The 22,632-nt window shown below is 39.8% G+C and overlaps 1 protein-coding gene across 9 annotated transcripts in view; it reads right to left on the reverse strand.

The window, feature by feature from the left end:
* APAF1 (apoptotic peptidase activating factor 1) overlaps window positions 1–22,632 on the reverse strand; it is a 165,545-nt gene that overhangs the window by 75,253 nt on the left and 67,660 nt on the right. The window lies entirely within an intron of this gene.

A 22,632-nucleotide genomic window follows, 5' to 3' on the forward strand; every position in this document is an offset into this window, starting at 1 on the left:
TCCCATGGGGAGCCCAGAGGGGCACCTAGTCAACCACTGCAGAAAGCCTCACCTCCAGGGCCCTGGGATCATCGCCCAACTAAGCATTGCAAATAGCTGTCCCATCGGGCACTGCAACTGGCTGCTCCACCAGGTGGTGCAATAAGTGCCCACATCCTGAAACCAGGACCAGCTGTCCCACTGCGCCACGCACTGGGAGCAGCCCCCTCCCACCATGGACCTGAGGGGAAGAAGTGCCTTGGGAGTGCCACCTGCTGGGAGGACGGAGTAAGTGCAGTCTGGCAAACTCCCTGGCTCCTAAAGTTTTTTTTTAAAAAATATTTTTCTATATATTTATTACTATTTTTATATATTTATATTTCATATTTTTAAAATTTTCTCTCTTCTGTGGGCCAGTCTGTGTTCATTCCCAATATATCTTGGGGTGTCTCCTTCTGTCTTTGAGGCTGAGGTGTATTTTTTTTTATTTTTTTTATTCTTTTTTTGGGGAGAATGGGGTGCATGTGCTGGAGTTGAGCCCAGGTCTCCCACGTGGCGTTCTGCCACTGAACTACCCTGCCTAACTTTTAACACACCCTCAAGTAGAACTGTATTCCCTATATGAGATCTGGACCTTGGTTTGGTAGGGAATTACTGACAAGCCAATTATATGAGGGAGCCTTCAACACAAAATCAAATAATACAAAACTGTAGATGAATGAAGGAAATCAAGTTGCAAAGTAACCTTATTTAGAGAGTCAAATGCTCTGAACACAACAGAAAATCACAAAGCATGTGAAGATCAAGGCAGAAATGGCCCAGCCTGAAATCAAAACAATGGAGGAGACACAGAATACGGAACAATTACTCAAGGATTTATAAAGAAATAAAAGATATCAGGAAGACACTAAGAAGGGCATAAGGAAGAATTCAAACGAGTAAACAGAAAAACAGCATATCTCACAAAGATGAAAGATACAGTAGATCACATTAAAAATAGACTAAAGACACATGACAGCAACTTCGAAGAAGCAGAAGGAAGATTAAGTAAGCCAGGAGACTGAACAATTGAACTAGAGTGCACAAAAGAGCAAATGGCAAGAAAGATGGAAAAAATGGAACTGGATCTTAGGGAAGTAAGGGATGACAAAAGGCACACAAATATAAGGATCACTGGTGTCCCAGAAGGAAAAAAGTAAAGGCCTAGGAAGGTTAGTTGAAGATATAATTGGGGAAAACTTCCCAACCCTTTTAAGAGACATAAACATGCAAATCAAAGCCCAATGAACCCCAAATAGAATAAACTGAAATAGGCCTACTCTGAGATACATACTAGCCAAACTGTCAAATATTAAAGAGAAACAGAAAGTCCTGAAAGCAGTACAAGAAGAGTGATCTACCACACACAAGTGAAAACACAGAAGACTGAGTTCCGACTACTCAGCAACCTCCATGGAGGCAAGAAGGCAGTGGTAGGATATATTTAAGATCCCAAATGAGAAAGGCTTCAAGCCAATAATATTTTATCCAACCAAATTGTCCCTCAAAATTGAGGGAGACAGGGGGTGCAAGGGTAGTTCAGTGGTAGAAGTTTCAACTGCCATGCGGAAGACCCAGGTTTGATTCCAGGCCCGTGCACTTCCCCAAAATACAAAGAAATAAGCAAACAAACAAACAAACAAAAAAAAAACAAGCAAACCAAAAAAATTCAACAAATGCTGCAATAACAGGAAAATAATGAAATGTAATCCCATCATATAGCATATAAAAAAAAATTGAGGGAGACAGCTAGAAGAAAAAACAAAAAATAAAAAATCATGGAACTGTAACCCATACCAAACTTTAATATCTGTTCTATAACTACTTATCAAAATGTACTTGGAAATTTATTGCTTTTTTGAATATGTTATATTTCACAATAAAAAAATTTTAATTTCACAATTAATAAAATTGAAGGAGAGATGAAAATCTTCAAAGACTGAGAGAACTAGTCAATAAGAGACCTGCCCTACGAGGGAGTACTATCAGCTGAAAAAATAAAAAAGACAGAAGAAGGAGGTCTGGAAGACAGCACCAAATTGAAGAACACCAGTAAAGGTAAAGGATAAAAAGAGTGAGAGAGGGTAAAAAATATATACATCTGACCAATAAAATTAAAAAGATAAGGTGATGGAATCAAGAAACACCTTCTCAGTAGTAACTTTGAATGTTAACAGACTAAACTCACCAATTATAAGATACAGAATGGCAGAAAGGATTAAAAACTATAATTCACCTATATGTTGTTTACAAGAGACACACCATCGACCCAAGGACACAAATAGATTGAAAGTGAACAGATGGAAAAAGATGTTCTATACAAGCTGTAACCAAAAGAAAGCAGGAGTAGCTATACTAATATCAGATAAAATAGACTTTAAAGGTAAAGATGTAATAAAAGACAAAGAAGGATACTACATATTAATAAAGGGGACAATTCAGCAAGAGGAAATAACAATCAAATATTATTTGATTGAACAAATCAAAAACAAACAAATCAAGGAGCTCCAAAGTACATGAGGCAAACACTGGCAAAACTGAAGGGAATTATAGAAGTTTCAACAATAATCATGGGAGACTTCAATATACCACTCTCCACAATAGAGAGAAGAACCATTAGAGGATCAACAAGGAAACAGAAAACCTAAACAATGCAGTAAATGAATTAGACCTAATAGATATATACAGATTGCTACACCCCAAAGCACCAGGATATATAGTCTTCTCTAGTATTCATGGAATGTTCTCCAGGATAGATCACATGCTGGGGCACAAAATAAGTCTTTGTAAGTTTAATAAGATATAAAAATTTATATATATAAAACAAAAATAATAATAAATTTAATAAGATTGAAATGATCTCTTTCATCACAATGGAATGAAGCTGAAAATCACCAAAGAACCAGAGTTTTCACAAATAAAAAAGAAATTAAATGACACACAGATAATCAGTGGGTCAACGAAGAAATTGCTAGAGAAATTGGTAAATATCTGGAGACAAACAATAACGGGAATATAACATCAGAATTAACAGGGATGTGGCAAAGGCAGTGCTCAGAGGGAAATGTACTGCCCTAAATGCTATATTAAAAACCAAAAATCAGCAAAAATCAAGGACTTAACTGCTCACCTGGAGAAATTAGAGAAAGAAAAGCAAACTAACCCCAAAGCAAATAGCAAATAAAAGAAGAGAAATAACAAAGATTAAAGCAGAAATAAATGAACTAGAAAACAAAAAAAGCAAAAGAAAGAATCAACAAAACCAAAGTTTCTTTAAGAAAATCAATAGAATTGATGGACCCTTGGCTAGACTAACAAAGAAAAAAAGAGAAAGGATGCTTCACAGGGGAATTTTATCAAACATTCCAAAAAGAACTAACACCAATCCTGCCCAAACTCTTCAAAAATATTAAGGAAAAAGGAACACTACCCAACTCATTTTATGAGGCTAACATCACCCTAACATCAAAACCAGATAAGAACACTACCAGAAAGGAAAACTATCAATCTCCCTAATGAACAGATGCAAAAATTCTCAACAAAATACTAGCAAATTTAATCCAACAATACATTAAAAAAAATTACACATCATGACCAAGCGGGGTTTAAACCAGGAAAGCAAGGGTGGTTCAAACCAAGAAAATCAATCAATGTAATACAGCACATTAACAAATCAAAAGGGAAATATCACCTAATCATATCGATTGATGCTAGAAAAGCATTTGACAAAATTCAGCATCCTTTACTGATAAAAATACTTCAAAGGAAACTTCCTCAATATGATAAAGGGCATATATGAAAAACCTATAGCCAGCATCATTCTTAACAGTGAGCGATTGAAAGCCTTCCCCCTAAGATTGGGAATGAGACAAGGATGCCCATTGTCACCACTATTATTCAATATCATACTAGAAGTTCTAGCTGGAGGAGAAAGAAATAAAAAGGCATCCAAATAGGGAAGGAAGAAGTAAAACTTTCATTATCTGCAGATGACATGATTCTATACTTGGAAAACCCTGAAAAATCTACAACAAAGCTACCTGAGCTAATAAAAAAGTTTACCAAAGTGGCAGGATACACGATCAATGTATAAAAATCAGTAATGTTTCTAAACACAAGTGTATTAGTTTGCTAAATGCTGCTGGAACGCAGTATACCAGAAATGGAATAGCTTTTAAAAAGGGAATTTAGTAAGTTACAGTTTACAGTTCTAAGGCCATAAATACATCCAAACTAAGGCATCCAGAAAAAAATACCTTGGCTCAAGGAAGGGTGATCTGGGAAGGGATATGGCTGACATCTGCTGGTCCTTGTTCCCAGTTCATTGCTTCCAACTGCTGATGCCAGTGGTATCCTCTCTGTCTGTAGGTCTTCATTTAGTTTCTTTAGGACACAACTCTAGATTCTGGCTTGCTTAGTATCTCATGGTTGATGTCTGTTGGGCCCTGCCCATGTCTAGGCTTCTGCTCTCTTTGGTACTCCAAGCATCTCCAAACTTCCATATCTTTGTCAGCTCTGAAGCAAACTGTTCTCCAAGTGTCTGCATCTGACGTTTCTCCAAAATGTTTCCCCTTTGAAAGTATTCTAGTAAACAAATCAAGACCCATCCTGAATGGGCAGAGTCACATCCCCATCTAATCAAAAGGTCACACCCACAACTGTATGTGTCACATCGCCATGGAAGTAATTCAATCAAAGTTTAAGCTGTAAATGGTAGGTCTGGCCCCAGAAGATTGGATCAGGACTAGAAATCACCTTTTTGGGGATACATAATACTTTCAAACTAGCATAATAAGTAATGACCTATCTGAGGAGACAATTAAGGGGAAAAATCCATTCAAAATAGCGACCAAAAGAATCAGGTATCCAGGGATAAGCTAACCAGGGATGTCAAGGACTTGTACACAGAAAACTACAAAACACTGCTAAAAGAAATTAAAAATGACCTAAATAGATGGAAAGACATTCTATGCTTATGGACAGGAAGGTTGACTGTTGTTTAGATGTCAATTCTACCAAAACTGATTTACAGATTCAATGCAATACCAATCAAAATCCCAACAACTACTTTGAAGACGTAGAAAAGCTAGTTATCAACTTCATTTGAAAGGGAAAGAGACCCCAAATAGCTAAAGATATCCTTAAAAAGAAGAGCGACATTGGAAGACTGGTACTTCCTGATTTTAAAGCTTACTATAAAGTACAGTGGTGAAAACAGTATGGTTCTGACACAAAGAAGTATCAACAAACGGAGTCAAATCAAGAGTGCAGAAAGAGATCACCAAATCTAGGGACAACTAATCTTCAGTAAGACTCCTAAATCCACTGAACTTGGACAGAATAGTCTTTCCAATAAATGGGTGTAGGAAAATCGGATATCAATAGCCAAAAGAAAGAAAGAGGACCCCTACCACACACCCTATACAAAAATTAATTCAAAATGGATTAGAGACCAAAATATAAAAGCCAGTAAGTTACAGAAGAAAATGCAGGGAAACATGTTCAAGATCTAATAATAGGAGGTAGCTTCTTAAACTTTACACCTAAAGCACAAGCAGCGAAAGAAAAAAATAAATAAACGGGAATTCCTTAAGATCAAGAGTTTTTGTACCTCAAAGGACTTTTTCAAAAGGTGATGAGGTAGCCATCTCAATGGGAGAACATATTTGGAAAACACATAGCAGATACAGGCTTGACACCCAGCATACATAAAGAAATTATACAGCTTAACAACAAAAGAACAAACAACCCAATTATAAAATGGGTAGAGGATATGAATAGACACTTTTCCAAAGAGCAAATACTGATGGCTAAAAAACACACGAAGAGATGTTCATTTTTTTTTAGTCTCCAGTGTCTTAGAGCAGCTAGAAGGAAAACCCTAAAATTGTGGAACCCATACCAAACTCTGAAATCTGTTCTATAACTAATTGTTGCAGGGTGCTTTGACATTTATTGCTTTTTTGCATATATGTTATTTTTCACACATACAAAAAAAAGATGCTCATTTTCATTAGCAATAATGGAATCAAGACGATATCACGTCAGACCTATAAGAATGGCTGCTATTAAACAAACAGAAAACTACAAATGTTGGAAAGAATTTGGAGAAATTGGAACACCTATACACTGTTGGTGGGGATGTATAATGGTGCAGCAGCTGTGGAAAACAGTTTGGCGATTCCTCAGAAAACTAAATATGGAGTTGCCTCATGACCCAGCAATACCAATAGCTAGTATATACCCAGAAGAAATGAAAGCAGTGACCCAAACAGATATTCACACACTGATGTTGACAGTGGCACTATTCACAAAAGCCAAAAGATGGAAATAATCCAAGTGCCCATCAACAGATGAGTGGAAAAACAAAATGTGATATATACATACGATGGAATATTATGCAGTATTAAGAAGAAACAAGGTCCCAAAGCATATAATCTTGAGGACACAATGCTAAGTGAAATAAGTCAGACATCAAAGGATAGATAGCATATGGTTTCATTATTATGACTCTGGTAAAGGTCATTGTAGAGGTTACACTGTAGAATATAATAGACCTAGAGATATGGAGAAGCTAGAGATGGGGGGAATGTCAATCAATGAGGTTGAACTTAAATGCAAGGGAACAGACAGCAGTGTTGGTAACTGATTAGTGAGGCTGTAAGTAACATTGCAATATTGAAGGTGAATATGGCACCTTGAAGGAGATGCATAGTGCTATGTATACCAGTGATTAAATCTACAATTACAAATAGGATCTGGCATGAACTATTTCAAAGGTTTGATATTAAACAAAGAGTCAATAGTAGAGGGGTACGGGGGGTGTGGTAGTTAGGTTCAGGTGTCAACTTGGCCAGGTGATGATACCCTGTTTGTTCTGTTTCTGTGGATTTAAGTCCTCAGTGTGTGAAATTCACCTATGGCTGATTGCATTGGGAGTCGGCATGGAGAATGCCTTTCACAATGAGTGAAGTTTAATTTAATTAGCTGGAAGCTTAAAAGAGAAAGGTAAGAAGGGAGCTTAACGCAGCACAGCCTAAGCAGCTCAGCACACCTCATCTCAGCACTCACAGCTCAGCCCAGACATTTGAAGAAGCGAAAAGGAATCACCCAGGGAAAGCCAATGGAACCCAGAAGCCTTGAGAGAAGGCCAGATGTTACCGTATGCCTTCCATGTAACAGAGAACCTCAGATGAAAGCTAGCTGCCTTTCCTCTGTAGTATTATAAATTTTTAACTAAATAAATACTGTTATTAAAAGCCAATCCAATAAAAATAAATAATAGGGAGAACAAATGTTAAAAAGAAAAAAAGAAAGAAAGAAAGACTTCTGCAGCCATCAGTATCTTCCTAGGTTTTAATAAAAATAATTTGCCACTGTCTTAAAAAAAAAAAAAAGCCAATCCATCTCTGATGTGTTGCATACTAGCAGCTTCAGCAAACTAAAACAGATCTGATACTGCAGAAGTGGGGTGTTGCTGCAGGTTGCAAATACTAGATACACTGGAATTTTTTTTATATGGAAGGATTTGCTACCTTATATGCAGAACCGATGATAGTTGCCAAGTTGCCAAGGGGTAGACATGTTGTAGTTAGGTTGTCACCTTGACCAGGTGATCATGCCCCGTTGTTCTGTTTCTGTGGACTTAAGTCATTGGTGTGTGAACTTCACCCATGGTTGACTGCATCTGCAGTCAGCTAGGGGGAGTGCTTTCCACAATGAGTGAGGTTTAATTTAATTAGCTGGAGGCTTTAAAAAAAGAGGTTAGAAGGGAGCTCAACAGAGCACAGCCCAAGCAACTCAGCACTTGCAACTCAGCCCTGACGTGTGGAGACACAGAAAGGAATCACCCCGGGGAACGCAGCTGGAGCCCAGAAGCCAGCAGAGAAGGCCAGGACATGTTGCTCTGTGCCTTCTATGTGACAGAAAGTCCCAGATGAAAGCTAGCTGACTTTCCTCTGAAGAACTATAAATTTTTAACTAAATAAATCCCCTTACCAATCCATCTCTGGTGTGCTGCATTCTGGCAGCTTTAGCAAACTAAAGCAGGGGAGGGGGTGGTGGTGGTGGTGGTGGTGGTGGTGATACATGACACGATGACTTAACTTGCATTCTAAGGCCAATAGTTAACAGGAAGCCATCAACAGTATTGCAACACTACCAGAGGCAGGGGAAACTAATTGCAGGGGGTGGGGGGTGTGAGGGGGATAACAAGTGATAATGAGTAGTTTTGATTTGATATTTGATATTAGCTATGTTTCTAAGTTCTTTGCCTCCATGGACCAATGAAAACTGTCTAAAATTGAGAGCGCTGCTGATTGTACAACCATGTGAGGATATTGTAAGACATGGTTTGTTTATTTTGGACATTATCCATGATGCCCAACAGATGGAGGGAGTCCAAGGGTACAATGGCTGAGAAGAAGAATGGCAAACCGTGATACATTTACATGATGGAATATGGTATAGCTATAAAAAGAAGGATGCAAGTCAAGAGGCATGCAAGGAACTGAATAAACCTTAGGGACAATGTGTTGTGCAAAATAAGCCAGAAACAAAAGAACAAATATGCTACAGCCTCTTTCAGAAAACACTTATAAGAAAACTGGAGACTAGATTGTAAGCCCTCATGGCAGCCACACTTAGCCTGAAGTTGTAAGCGTATTTCTAAATTCTGAGACATTGGGCTATATGGGTATCCGCTGATATTTTCCTGAAACTTTGAGTAACTCTGTGACACCTAAGACTCAGAAATGGAGTGCTGCAGCCTTGAATGTTACATAACTACAAACAATAACAGTTAAAGTAGATGAAAGGAGATCAGGCCTCAATTAGAGATCAAAATGAAGCCAATTTGGTTAGGACTAAAGTAAATCAAAACACAGGGTAGGGCAGTGCAGTGGTGGCTCAACAGGCAGAATTCTCACCTGCCATGCCAGAGACCCAGGTTCAATTCCCAGTGCCTGCTCATGCAAAAAAAAATAATAAGGGTAAAAAATGATAGCGTATATACTATAGACCTTCATCTATGGTATGAGACCAAACACAGAGAGGTTTATTATTTCTAGAACGTAAATTGTAGCACACAATCGAAATCAACCTGTCTAGACAGCTCATTTAAATAATCCAAACTCCTGGAATCCAAAATGGGAACAAGGCCTTGTAATTCTGTATAACTTAATATAACATCTGGATACATCTCAGACTATGGTGGGCTGATAATTAAAAAGTATTGGTAGAGGGCAGGCCATAATGGCTCAGCAGGTAGATTGCCTACCACGCCGGAGACCTGGGTTTGGTTCCCAGTGCCTGCCCATGCAAAAAAAAAGTACTGGTAAAGTCCCTTGAGTGTCCAAGGGAAAAAATATATATATATATGGAACTATTAAACTTTCTATCTGGGAAACCCCATGTACCCTCTCAACCATCAAGAATTCCCAACAAAATAGGCCAACCCCTTGACTTTGAGGCTTACTCATATGAAACTTATTTTTGTAGTGGAAAAGCTAAGATTACCTATAACAAGGCTTAAGAGTGGCTCCCAGGAAACCTCTCTGTTGCTCAGATGTGGCCTCTCTCTCTCTCTCTTAGTTCAACTCTACAAGGAAAATCATTACCTTCTTCCCTACATGGGACATGAAATTTAGTCTGCCTAACAATGTGGGGCGTGACTCTCAGGGGTGAGTCCGGCCCTGGCACCATAGGATCAACAATGCCTTCTGACAAAAAGGGTAAAAAGAAGTATAATAAAATAAGGCATCAATGGCTAAAAGAGATCAAATACAGTCAAGAGGCTCTTCTGGGGGTACTCTTGTGTAAGCTTCAGTTAGATAGTGCTAACTGCCACGTTTTGCCAAACTCCAACTAACATCACTCACGTTAACTCTTAAGAACACCTAGGGCTTCAACTCTGCAAGGGAAACCATTGCCCTCCCCCCACAGGGGACATGACATCCAAGGATGGACGTATCCCTGGAGGCATGAGAAAGGATGCTCTACACCAGAGATGAGCCTGGCCCTGGCACTGTCGGATCAAAAATGCCATCCTGACCAAAAGGGGGAAAAGAAATGTAACAAGTAAAGTATCGGTGCCAGAGTTCAAATAGAGTCCAGAGGCTACACTGGTGGTCACTCTTACGCATGTTTCAGTTAGACATTGCTACTATCATAACTTTCCAAACTCCAACCAAAATCATTCCTGCTAATCCTATAGAACACCTAGGGCAATATATATATAAGATTCTACCAAGGTTCCATGCATTAGAGTAACTCTCCAAAACATACAACCTCTACCTGGTCCCTGGACCAGGTAAGCCCTGAAATGCAGAGGGACCAGCCCTTCCAGAACATCAACTAGTTCCATCCCCCAATCCCATATTATTGATAGCTCCTCCCAATATAAAAAAAAGTTAGAATGGGCATAGCCCAAATACCCCTAAAGAGTGGGAGAAAGATCAAAGGTGATGGTAGAGTTATTCAGAGATGGTCAGGTTTAATAAACGAGTATGAGAGCTGAATCATTATACTGATATTTCTTTTAACCTCCAGTACCTTAGAGCAGCTAGAAATAACAACCCAAAATTATGGAGTTGTAACCCATATCAAACTCTGAAATCTGTTCTACAACTAATTGTTGTGACATACTTTGAAATTTATTGCTTTTATGTATATATGTTATTTAAACAGGAGGAGTATAACAGAGAAGATAGGATTTAACAAATGAGTATGACTGCTGAATCATTATTTGATATCTCTGTTGGTCTCCACTGTCTTGAAGCAGCTAGAAGAAAAAACCAAAAAATCATGGAACTATAACCCATGCCAAACTTTAAAATCCGTTATGTAACTACTCGTTAAAAAGTACTTGGAAATGTATTGCTTTTTTGTATAGATGTTATACTTCACAATTTTAGAAAACGTTAAAAAAGAATACCTAGGACTCAAACTGAGACTCCATAAAAGTTTCATGTACCAAGTTTGCTTTCCTGGAACTTATAGTTTCCAAAGGGTTCCTAAGCCAGATAAATCATGAAACTCAGAGGGATCAGCCTCTCTAAGATTTTCAACTAATTACATCTCCCTATCCTTTAGTGTCCATACCTCTTTTCAACATTAAAAAGTCAGAATGGGCATTGCCTAAAGACCCCTACAGACTGGGAGGATCAAAAGGAGAAGGTAGAGTTATAACAGAGAAAACAGGATTTTACAAATCAGTATGACTACTGAATCATTCTATTGATAGCTCTTCTAGCCTCTAGTGTTTTGGAATAGCTAGGAGGAAAATCTGGAATAGTGGAATGGTAACCCATAACAAACTCTGAAATGTGTTCTGAAGTTGCTTGTTGAAGAACACTCTGAAAAGTATATATGTAATACTTCACAATAAAAAATATTTAAAAAAAAGAACTGCTCGTCTTGAAAGTTTTATGTACAGAAAAATTCATCATCGATGATCTTTCCAGTTGGCCCAGAGAGAAACAGAACCTTTGTAAATAAACGAATGACTTGCCAAATTAGCACACAAAGCACTTTCTCCCTATGCGTGTTTATTCAAAAGAGAAAAGGCATACTCATAAATGAAGATGATCAAAATAATGTACAGTTGAGGCTTGCTAATGAAATTAGTTCAATTATATTTTATTTCTCTCCAGAGCTTCCAAATTACTCTATTACAATCATCTTCCCATTTTTTAAACAGCAAAAAGCTATTTTTGAGTAATTCAAGCCTCTCCATGTCAATTTCTAAAAGATTTTTAAATACTGAATATACCATTTTTAAATGTTCGCCAAGTAATAAGAATATTTATATATAGTATCACAATTAAAGACCAAGCTATGGTCATCGGGAAAGAAAAAAAAAAGCTTCCAGTGGGATCCATGAAGGTGTTAAGTTACTGTATAGCCCTGCAGCCACGCACACTGGCATGCAGCTCAGGATCAGGAGGCCAAAAGCAAAGGGACAGGTAACCACAGTTAAAAAGCTTCCCAGGATGGGTCATTCTTAATAATTAGTGGCTGACAGTGATAAGAGAAAAGTTGGAAAATGCTGAATAGGTAATTGTCTCAATTATTTGGGTAGCAAAAAGAAAAGCTCTAACAAGTGGAGTGGGCTAACAGCACAAAAGAGCTGGAAAGAAATAAGAGAAAGAAGATAGATCAAAAAGCAGGAAATTGAGATTATATATATATATATATATATATACACAGTTAATGGTGATCTTACGATAGCTTTATTTTAACACAGCAAAACAGGGAAGTGGTCTACAGATTCTTAAAACAGGAAGTATTATAAAATTATTTTCCTCGCAGTGGATGTTCTAAAATCTTCAAATTTCACAACCACAGTGCTCCCAATTCTGTTCTTACAGACCTTAACAAACTTAAGACACAAGGAGATATTTTTCCTCTTAGCTTATAAAGGAGTATAAACTTATAAACAACCAACGTCCACGGTCATAACTACTCGGTCAATTACGATCATATATATTGTTTCTTAGTGAATTTTTATATAAATGTATATTTTGATTATGTCCATTAAAAATAATATTCCCTAGACTATAAGCCATATGAATATATCAACAAAATCTGCAGATTCAAAATAAATAAATGAACAGAAAGACTCTAGTGCTACAGAAAGCATGGAGAGAGAGAGAGGCCTATTGACTCAATGCGGGCAGGGTAGCAGAATGGTGCAGTCCCTCCAGAGAGGAATGGAGCAGAACCGTAGGAGCCTAGATGTATGGCTGCCACATGATTAAGCAATCCTGTTACTAGGAATATACACGGAAGAACTAAAAGCAGAGCCTTGAATAGACATTTGCACACAGATTACATTATTCGTGATACCCAATGGATGGAGGTGGCCAAAGGGTACTTAGACTCAGAAACAGAAGGGCAAACTGTGGTGTATACAAATGAAGGAACATTGTGCGGCTACAGAAAGGAAGGAAGACATGGGGGGAGTAACACGGTGAATGAACCCTGAGGACATTATATTGAGCAAAGCAAGCCAGAAACAAAAGGACAAATGTTGTACAGCCTCATTTAGAAAATACTTATGAAAAAATCAGGGCCTATAAGTTCTGACAGCAGTCATATTTATTCCTGAGTTTAAAGTGTTATTTCTAATTTCTGCAATGATGTGCTTGGTGTGTATAACCTGGTACTTCCTTGGAATGTTGGGGATCTGTGTGACAACAGAGACTCACAGTTAGAGTTGTGTAGCTCTGAAAGTTGGCATTACTCCACACAGCAACTGTTAAAGAAGCCGAAAAAGAGATCAGACTTTAATCAGAGATACGAACAAAGCTGATCTGGTTGGGACTAAGGTAAATCAGAATAAAGGATTAAGAATGATATTGTCTGTATTCTAAAACTTCACTTTCTGTGTGAGACCAAAGGAAGAGCTGTTCATTTTGTCCGAAATTTAAATTTTCTGTAGCACACAATCTAACTTAACCAGTCTGGCCAGTTGATTTAAACAATATAAACACATGGAACCTAGAATGGAGAATGAGAACTTGTAATTCTATATAGTTTAATGTAATACCCAGATACATTACAGAGTATGTTGTGCAGATAATAAAAAAATATTTGCAAAGTCCCTTGAGGGTTTAGAGAAAAAGCACCATTCACAAAAGCCAAAAGGTGGAAACAACTCAAGTTCAAGAGATGACTGGACTCTTTCTCTGCCGGCGCTCCTGCCACCATCTAGCCCTCCTCTTCCCCCTTCTCTGCCGGCGCTCCTGCCGCCATCTAGCCCTCCTCTTCCCCCTTCTCTGCCGGCGCTCCTGCCGCCATCTAGCCCTCCTCTTCCCCCTTCTCCGCCGGCACTCCCGCTGCCACCTAGCCCACCTTTTCCTCTTTCTCCGCCGGCGCTCCCGCCGCCATCTAGCCCTCCTCTAACTCTTTCTCCGCCGGCGGCGCTCCCGCCGCCATCTTGTCCTCCTCTTCCTCTTTCTCCGCCGGCGTTCCCGCCGCCACCTAGCCCTCCTCTTCCTCTTTCTCCGCCAGCGGCGCTCCCGCCGCCATTTTGCCCTCCTCTTCCTCTTTCGACGCCGGCGCTCCATCCTCCATCTTATCCTTCCCTTTCTCCTCCTACTCCAGCGGCTCTCCAACCACCACCGTGCCCTCTTCCGCCTTCACCGGCTCCTCCGCCGCCGTCCTCAACAACCTTGCCATCCTCACCTTTCCTCCTCCAGAACAGCTACTAGAGGAGTAGAAACGATACAGAACAGTTCCCGGAGCCACAACAGAGATCAAGAAGACAGCGTACCCCATCCTGGAATGGCTGACTGACTGAAAGAACCCGCTCCGGTGAGATCGCCGAGGGGCGCGGACTTCCCCGGGAGGAGCGGCAAGCGGCCGAAGTCCCTCCCCTCCTCCTTCCCGGGCCAGCGGGCAGAATTGGGCAGGCGGTCCCCTCAAGCCGAGGCGGCTGGAGCCTCCACCACGCGCGGCCACCCGGATCAACTGAGAGAATTGGATCAGAAATCCCCAGGCCGCGGAGAACGCTGACCGGGGGGGGTCTCTTCCAAACACGTGACTCCCCGGTCCGGCTGGGAACGGTGCACTCTCCCGGGCTGCGGCAGTAGGCGCCCTCCTGCCACGCTTGGCGCCCCGGGCCGACTAGGAAATTCGGACGGACGCTCTGCTGGTCTGCTGCGGCCGGCGGCCCTCCCCGCGTTCGGACCCCCGGTCCAGCTGGTACTCTTTCAGGCCGCTTCGGCTGGCGAACCTCCCCCACGGCCAGAGTTTTCCAAAGATAAAGGACCCACAGCAACTTTTAATGGTGGGACCCGCAGAAAACGTGTGCCACGAGCGCCACCTACTGGGCAGGATAAGAAAAACAGAACCCAGAGATTTCACAGAAACATCTTTCAACCTGTTGGGTCCAACACCCAGGGAAATCTGACTAAATGCCCAAACGCCAGCAGCAGAAGATAACGGATCACGCTCAGAAAACTGAAAATATGCCTCAGTCAAAGGAACAAACCAATAGTTCAAATGAGATACAGGAATTGAGACAACTAATGCTGAATATACGAACAGAAATGGAAAACCTCTTCAAAAACGAAATTGAAAAATTGAGGGAGGACATGAAGAAGACATGGGCTGATCAAAAAGAAGAAATAGAAAAACTGAAAAAACAAGTCACAGAACTTACAGAACTGAAGGATAAAGTAGAAAAGATGGAAAAAACAATGGATACCTACAATGACAGATTTAAAGAATCAGAAGATAGAATTAGTGATTTGGAGGATGGAACATCTGAATTTCAAAAAGAAATAGAAACTATCTGGAAAAGAATGGAAAAATTTGAACAGGGTATCAGGGAACTCAAGGACAATATGAACCGCACAAATACACGTGTTGTGGGTGTCCCAGAAGGAGAAGAGAAGGGAAAAGGAGGAGAAAAACTAATGGAAGAAATTATCACTGAAAATTTCCCAACTCTTATGAAAGACCTAAAGTTACAGATCCAAGAAGTGCAGTGCACCCCAAAGAGATCAGACCGAAATAGGCGTTCTCCAAGACACTTACTACTTAGAATGTCAGAGGTCAAAGAGAAAGAGAGGATCTTGAAAGCAGCGAGAGAGAAGCAATCCATCACATACAAGGGAAACCCAATAAGACTATGTGTAGATTTCTCAGCAGAAACCATGGAAGCTAGAAGACAGTGGGATGATATATTTAAGTTACTAAAAGAGAAAAACTGCCAACCAAGACTCCTATATCCAGCAAAATTGTCCTTCAAAAATGAGGGAGAAATTAAAACATTCTCAGACAAAAAGTCACTGAGAGAATTTGTGACCAAGAGACCAGCTCTGCAAGAAATACTAAAGGGAGCACTAGAGTCAGATACGAAAAGACAGAAGAGAGAGGTATGGAGAAGAGTGTAGAAAGAAGGAAAGTCAGATATGATATATATAATACAAAAGGCAAAATGGTAGAGGAAAATATTATCCAAACAGTAATAACTCTAAATGTTAATGGACTGAATTCCCCAATCAAAAGACATAGACTGGCAGAATAGATTAAAAAACAGGATCCTTCTATATGCTGTCTACAGGAAACACATCTTAGACCCAAAGATAAACATAGGTTGAAAGTGAAAGGTTGGGAAAAGATATTTCATGCAAATAACAACCAGAAAAGAGCAGGAGTGGCTATACTAATATCCAACAAATTAGACTTCAAATGTAAAACAGTTAAAAGAGACAAAGAAGGACACTATCTACTAATAAAAGGAACAATTAAACAAGAAGACATAACAATCATAAATATTTACGCACCGAACCAGAATGCCCAAAATACGTGAGGAATACACTGCAAACACTGAAAAGGGAAATAGACTCATATACCATAATAGTTGGAGACTTCAATTCACCACTCTCATCAATGGACAGAACATCTAGACAGAGGATCAATAAAGAAATAGAGAATCTGAATATTACTATAAATGAGCTAGACTTAACAGACATTTATAGGACATTACATCCCACAACAGCAGGATAAACCTTTTCTCAAGTGCTCATGGATCATTCTCAAAGATAGACCATATGCTGGGTCACAAAGCAAGTCTTAACAAATTTAAAAAGACTGAAATCATACACAACACTTCCTCGGATCATAAAGGAATGAAGTTGGAAATCAATAATAGGCGGAGTGCCAGAAAATTCACAAATACGTGGAGGCTCAACAACACACTCTTAAACAACAAGTGGGTCAAAGAAGAAATTGCAAGAGAAATTAGTAAATACCTAGAGGCGAATGAAAATGAAGACACAACATATCAAAACTTATGGGACGCAGCAAAGGCAGTGCTAAGAGGGAAATTTATTGCCCTAAATGCCTATATCAGAAAAGAAGAAAAGGCAAAAATGCAGGAATTAACTGTCCACTTGGAAGAACTGGAGAAAGAACAGCAAACTAATCCCAAAACAAGCAAAAGGAAAGAAATAACAAAGATTACAGCAGAAATAAATGAAATTGAGAACATGAAAACAATAGAGAAAATCAATAAGACCAGAAGTTGGTTCTATGAGAAAATCAATAAGATTGATGGGCCCTTAACAAGATTGACAAAAAGAAGAAGAGAGAGGATGCAAATAAATAAGATCAGAAATGGAAGAAGAGACATAACCACTGACCTCACAGAAATAAAGGAGGTAATAACAGGATACTATGAACAACTTTACGCTAATAAACACAACAATTTAGACGAAATGGACGGGTTCCTGGAAAGACATGAACAACCAACTTTGACTCAAGAAGAAATAGATGACCTCAACAAACCAATCACAAGTAAAGAAATTGAATCAGTCATTCAAAAGCTTCCTAAAACAAAAGTCTAGGACCAGACAGCTTCACATGTGAATTCTATCAAACATTCCAGAAAGAATTAGTACCAACTCTCCTCAAACACTTCAAAAAAATCAAAGTGGAGGGAAAACTACCTAATTCATTCTATGAAGCCAACATCACCCTCATACCAAAACCAGGCAAAGATATTACAAAAAAAGAAAACTACAGACCAATCTCTCTAATGAATATAGATGCAAAAATCCTCAATAAAATTCTAGCAAATCGTATCCAACAACACATTAAAAGAATTATACATCATGACCAAGTAGGATTCCTCCCAGCTATGCAAGGATGGTTCAACATAAGAAAATCAATTAATGTAATACACCACATCAACAAATCAAAGCAGAAAAATCACATGATCATCTCAATTGATGCAGAGAAGGCATTTGACAAGATTCAACATCCTTTCCTGTTGAAAACACTTCAAAAAATAGGAATACAAGGGAACTTCCTTAAAATGATAGAGGGAATATATGAAAAACCCACAGCTAATATCATCCTCAATGGGGAAAAATTGAAAACTTTCCCCCTAAGATCAGGAACAAGACAAGGATGCCCATTATCACCACTATTATTCAACATTGTGTTGGAGGTTCTAGCCAGAGCCATTAGACAAGAAAAAGAAATACAAGGCATCAAAATTGGAAAGGAAGAAGTAAAACTATCACTGTTTGCAGACGATATGACACTATACGTCGAAAACCCGGAAAAATCCACAACAAAACTACTAGAGCTAATAAATGAGTACAGCAAAGTAGCAGGTTACAAGATCAACATTCAAAAATCTGTAGCATTTCTATACACTAGTAATGAACAAGCTGAGGGGGGAATCAAGAAACAAATCCCATTTACAATTGCAACTAAAAGAATAAAATACCTAGGAATAAATTTAACTAAAGAGACAAAAAACCCATATAAAGAAAACTACAAAAAACTGCTAAAAGAAATCACAGAAGACCTAAATAGATGGAAGGGCATACCTTGTTCATGGATTGGAAGACTAAATATAGTTAAGATGTCATTCCTACCTAAATTGATTTACAGATTCAATGCAATACCAATCAAAATCCCAACAACTTATTTTTCAGAAATAGAAAAACCAATAAGCAAATTTATCTGGAAGGGCTGGGTGCCCGGAATTGCTAAAAACATATGAGGAAAAAAAACGAAGCTAGAGGTCTCTCGCTTCCTGACTTTAAGGCATATTATGAAGCCACAGTGGTCAAAACAGCATGGTATTGACATAAAGAAAGATATATCGACCAACGGAATCGAATAGAGTACTCAGATATAGACCCTCTCATCTATGGACATTTGATCTTTGATAAGGCAGTCAAGCCAACTCACCTGGGACAGAACAGTCTCTTCAATAAATGGTGCCTAGAGAACTGGATATCCATATGCAAAAGAATGAAAGAAGACCCGTATCTCACACCTTATACAAAAGTTAACTCAAAATGGATCAAAGATCTAAACATTAGGTCTAAGACCATGTGCTGGTTTGAAAGGAATTATGCCCCCTAAGAAAAGCCATGTTTTGATATAAATCACATTTCTTAAAGGTAGAATACTCCCTATTCAATACTGTATATTTGAAACTGTAATGAGATCATCTCCCTAGGTGATGTGATTTAGTCAAGAATGGTTGTTTAACTGGATTAGGCGATGACATGTCTCCACCCATTTGAGTGGGTCTTGATTGGTTTATTGGAGTCCTATAAAAGAGGAAACATTTTGGAGACTCAGAGAGAGAGCAAGAGAATGCTGCAGCACCATGAAGCAGAGAGTCCACCAGCCAGTGACCTTTGGAGATGAAGAAGGAAAACGCCTCCCGGGGAGCTTCATGAAACAGGAAGCCAGGAGACCAAGCTAGCAGATGACACCATATTCACCATGTGCCTGTCCAGCCGAGAGAGGAGCCCTGACTGTGTTCGCCATGTGCCTTCTCACTTGAGAGAGAAACCCTGAACTTCATCGGCCTTCTTGAACCAAGGTATCTTTCCTTGGATGCCTTTGATTAGACATTTCTATAGACTTGTTTTAATTCGGACATTTTCTCAGCCTTAGAACTGTAAACGAGCAACATATTAAATTCCCCTTTTGAAAAGCCATTCCGTTTCTGGTATATTGCATTCCAGCAGCTAGCAAACTAGAACAGATTTTGGTACCAGAGAGTGGGGTGCTGCTGCTGCAGTTTGCAAATACCAAACATGTTGGAATGGCTTTTTAATTGGATAAGGGGAAGATTCTGGAAGAGTTGTGAAAAACTTGATAGAGAAGGCCTAGAATGCTTTGAAGAGACTGTTGGTAGAAACATGGACTCTAAAGATACCTCTGACCAGGCTCTAGACAGAAATGAGGCATGTGTTATTGTAAACTGGAAGGAAGGCAATCCTTGTTTTAAAATGGCAGATAATCTGGCAAAATTAACCAGTGGCTTTGGCTGGAATGCAGATTTTAAAAGCCATGAACTTGGATATTTAGCAGAAGAGATCTCCAAGTTAAATGTGGAAAGCGCAGCCTGGTTTCTCCTCACAGCCTACAGTGAAATGCGACAGGAGAGAGATAAGCTGAAAACTGAACTTTTGAGAAAAAAGAAACCAGAAATTGAGGTCCTGGAAAATTCTGGGCCTGCAGAAAGGGAGACTCCAGAATATAGTGTCCTGTGTGTGGATTTAACCAAATGTGGAACCAGCCAGTCATTTCAGATAAAGTCAGGATCGGACATGGAGTTATCCAGGAAAGATTTGTGGAAACTTCTTATGTCTGATGGGCATGATCCAAGGCTACTGCATAGAAAGCCAACGAGAGTGCTGTGGGACCTGTATAATCAGAGCCACTGTCAGTCTGGACTGAGGGGTTCAGAGAAGGGACACATTGGAGGGAAAATAACTTCAGAGGCAAAACCGTGGAGGCTGAGGTCTGAAGTCAAGAAGCCTCTGGCCAAGAGAGCGGACCCACCCAAGCCCATGGAGAGGGTGAGTTTGCCCCAAAGGCAGAGAATGGGCCTCCCACCTCATTGCAGTGGAAGAGTCACGCCGCCTCAGGCCTTGGAGAGGGTGAAGCACGTTTCTTGGGGTTGGGGGAGAGCCTGGCTGCCACATGGAGGGGTTGAGCGTGTGCCCCGGAGATAGCAGAGAGCCCGGGTGCGGCCCCAATGCTTGGAGAGGGTGGAGCCGAGAGAAAGGTGGTCTCCCCAATATCCCCCAAGGTTGCATTCAGAGAGAGGCAGGCGTAGGCATTTGGAAAGGGTGGGACTGTCACTTTCTAAAGCCCTGAGGATAAATGACTCTCAGACTTTGAAAACTAATGGACTTTGCCCTGCAGGTTTTTGAAACTGTATGGGTCCGGTGACCCCTGTGTTCCTTCCTCCCTATGGAAATATGTATATGTATCCTATGAATGTTCCTCCTTTGTATGTTGGCAGCAAATAACTTGTTATGAGTTTTCAAAGGTCCAGAGCAAATGGAGAGAATTTTGCCTTAGGACAGACCATGCCTGTAACTGACTTGATGAGATTTTATACTGTCTCTAATTTTGTACTTCATTGTACTGCTACTGAAAGGTTTAAGGTTTCTGATATTGTTATGAAATTAATGTATTTTGTATATGGGAAAAACATGTCTTTTTTAGGGGCCAGAGGGTAGAATGTGCTGGTTTGAAAGGAATTATGCCCCCTAAGAAAAGCCATGTTTTGATATAAATCACATTTCTTAAAGGTAGAATACTCCCTATTCAATACTGTATATTTGAAACTGTAATGAGATCATCTCCCTAGGTGATGTGATTTAGTCAAGATGGTTGTTTAACTGGATTAGGGGATGGCATGTCTCCACCCATTTGAGTGGGTCTTGATTGGTTTATTGGAGTCCTATAAAAGAGGAAATATTTTGAGAGATTCAGAGAGAGCAACACTACAAAGCAGAGAGTCCACCAGCCAGTGAGCTTTGGAGATGAAGAAGGAAGACGCCTCCCGGGGAGCTTCATGAAATAGGAAGCCAGGAGAGAAAGCTAGCAGATGATGCCGTGTTCACCACGTGCCCTTCCAGCTGAGAGAGAACCCCTGTCTGTGTTCGCCATGTGCCTTCTTACTTGAGAGAGAAACCCTGAACTTCATCAGCCTTCTTGAACCAAGGTATCTTTCCCTGGATGCCTTTGATTGGACATTTCTTTAGACTTGTTTTAATTCTCGGCCTTAGAACTGTAAACTAGCAAACCAGAACAGACCATAAAACAGTTAGAGGAAATGTAGGGAGATATCTTATGAAACTTACAATTGGAGGCAGTTTTATGGACCTTAAACCTAAAGCAAGAGCACTGAAGAAGGAAATAAATAAATGGGAGCTCCTCAAAATTAAACACTTTTGTGCATCAAAGAACTTCATCAAGAAAGTAGAAAGACAGCCTACACAATGGGATATAATATTTGGAAATGACATATCAGATAAAGGTCTAGTATCCAGAATTTATAAAGAGATTGTTCAACTCAACAACAAAAAGACAGCCAACCCAATTACAAAATGGGAAAAAGACTTGAACAGACACCTACCAGAAGAGGAAATACAGATGGCCAAGAGGCACATGAAGAGATGCTCAATGTCCCTGGCCATTAGAGAAATGCAAATCAAAACCACAGTGAGATATCATCTCACACCCACCAGAATGGCCATTATCAACAAAACAGAAAATGACAAGTGCTGGAGAGGATGCGGAGAAAGAGGCACACTTATCCACTGTTGGTGGGAATGTCAAAGGGTGCAACCACTGTGGAAGGCAGTTTGGCAGTTCCTCAAAAAGCTGAATATAGAATTGCCATACGACCCAGCAATGCCATTGCTAGGTATCTACTCAAAGGACTTAAGGGCAAAGACACAAACGGACATTTGCACACCAATGTTTATAGCAGCGTTATTTACAATTGCAAAGAGATGGAAACAGCCAAAATCTCCATCAACAGAAGAATGGCTAAACAAACTGTGGTATATACATACGATGGAATATTATGCAGCTTTAAGACAAGATAAACTTATGAAGCATGGATGGACCTAGAGAACATTATGCTGAGTGAGTCCAGCCAAAAACTAAAGGATAAATACTGTATGGTCCCACTGATGTGAACGGACATTCGAGAATAAACTTGGAATATGTCATTGGTAACAGAGTCCAGCAGGAGTTAGAAACAGGGTAAGATAATGGGTAATTGGAGCTGAAGGGATACAGACTGTGCAACAGGACTAGATACAA

This window comes from Tamandua tetradactyla, chromosome 7, assembly GCF_023851605.1.
Source record: "Tamandua tetradactyla isolate mTamTet1 chromosome 7, mTamTet1.pri, whole genome shotgun sequence".
Taxonomy (NCBI): domain Eukaryota; kingdom Metazoa; phylum Chordata; class Mammalia; order Pilosa; family Myrmecophagidae; genus Tamandua; species Tamandua tetradactyla.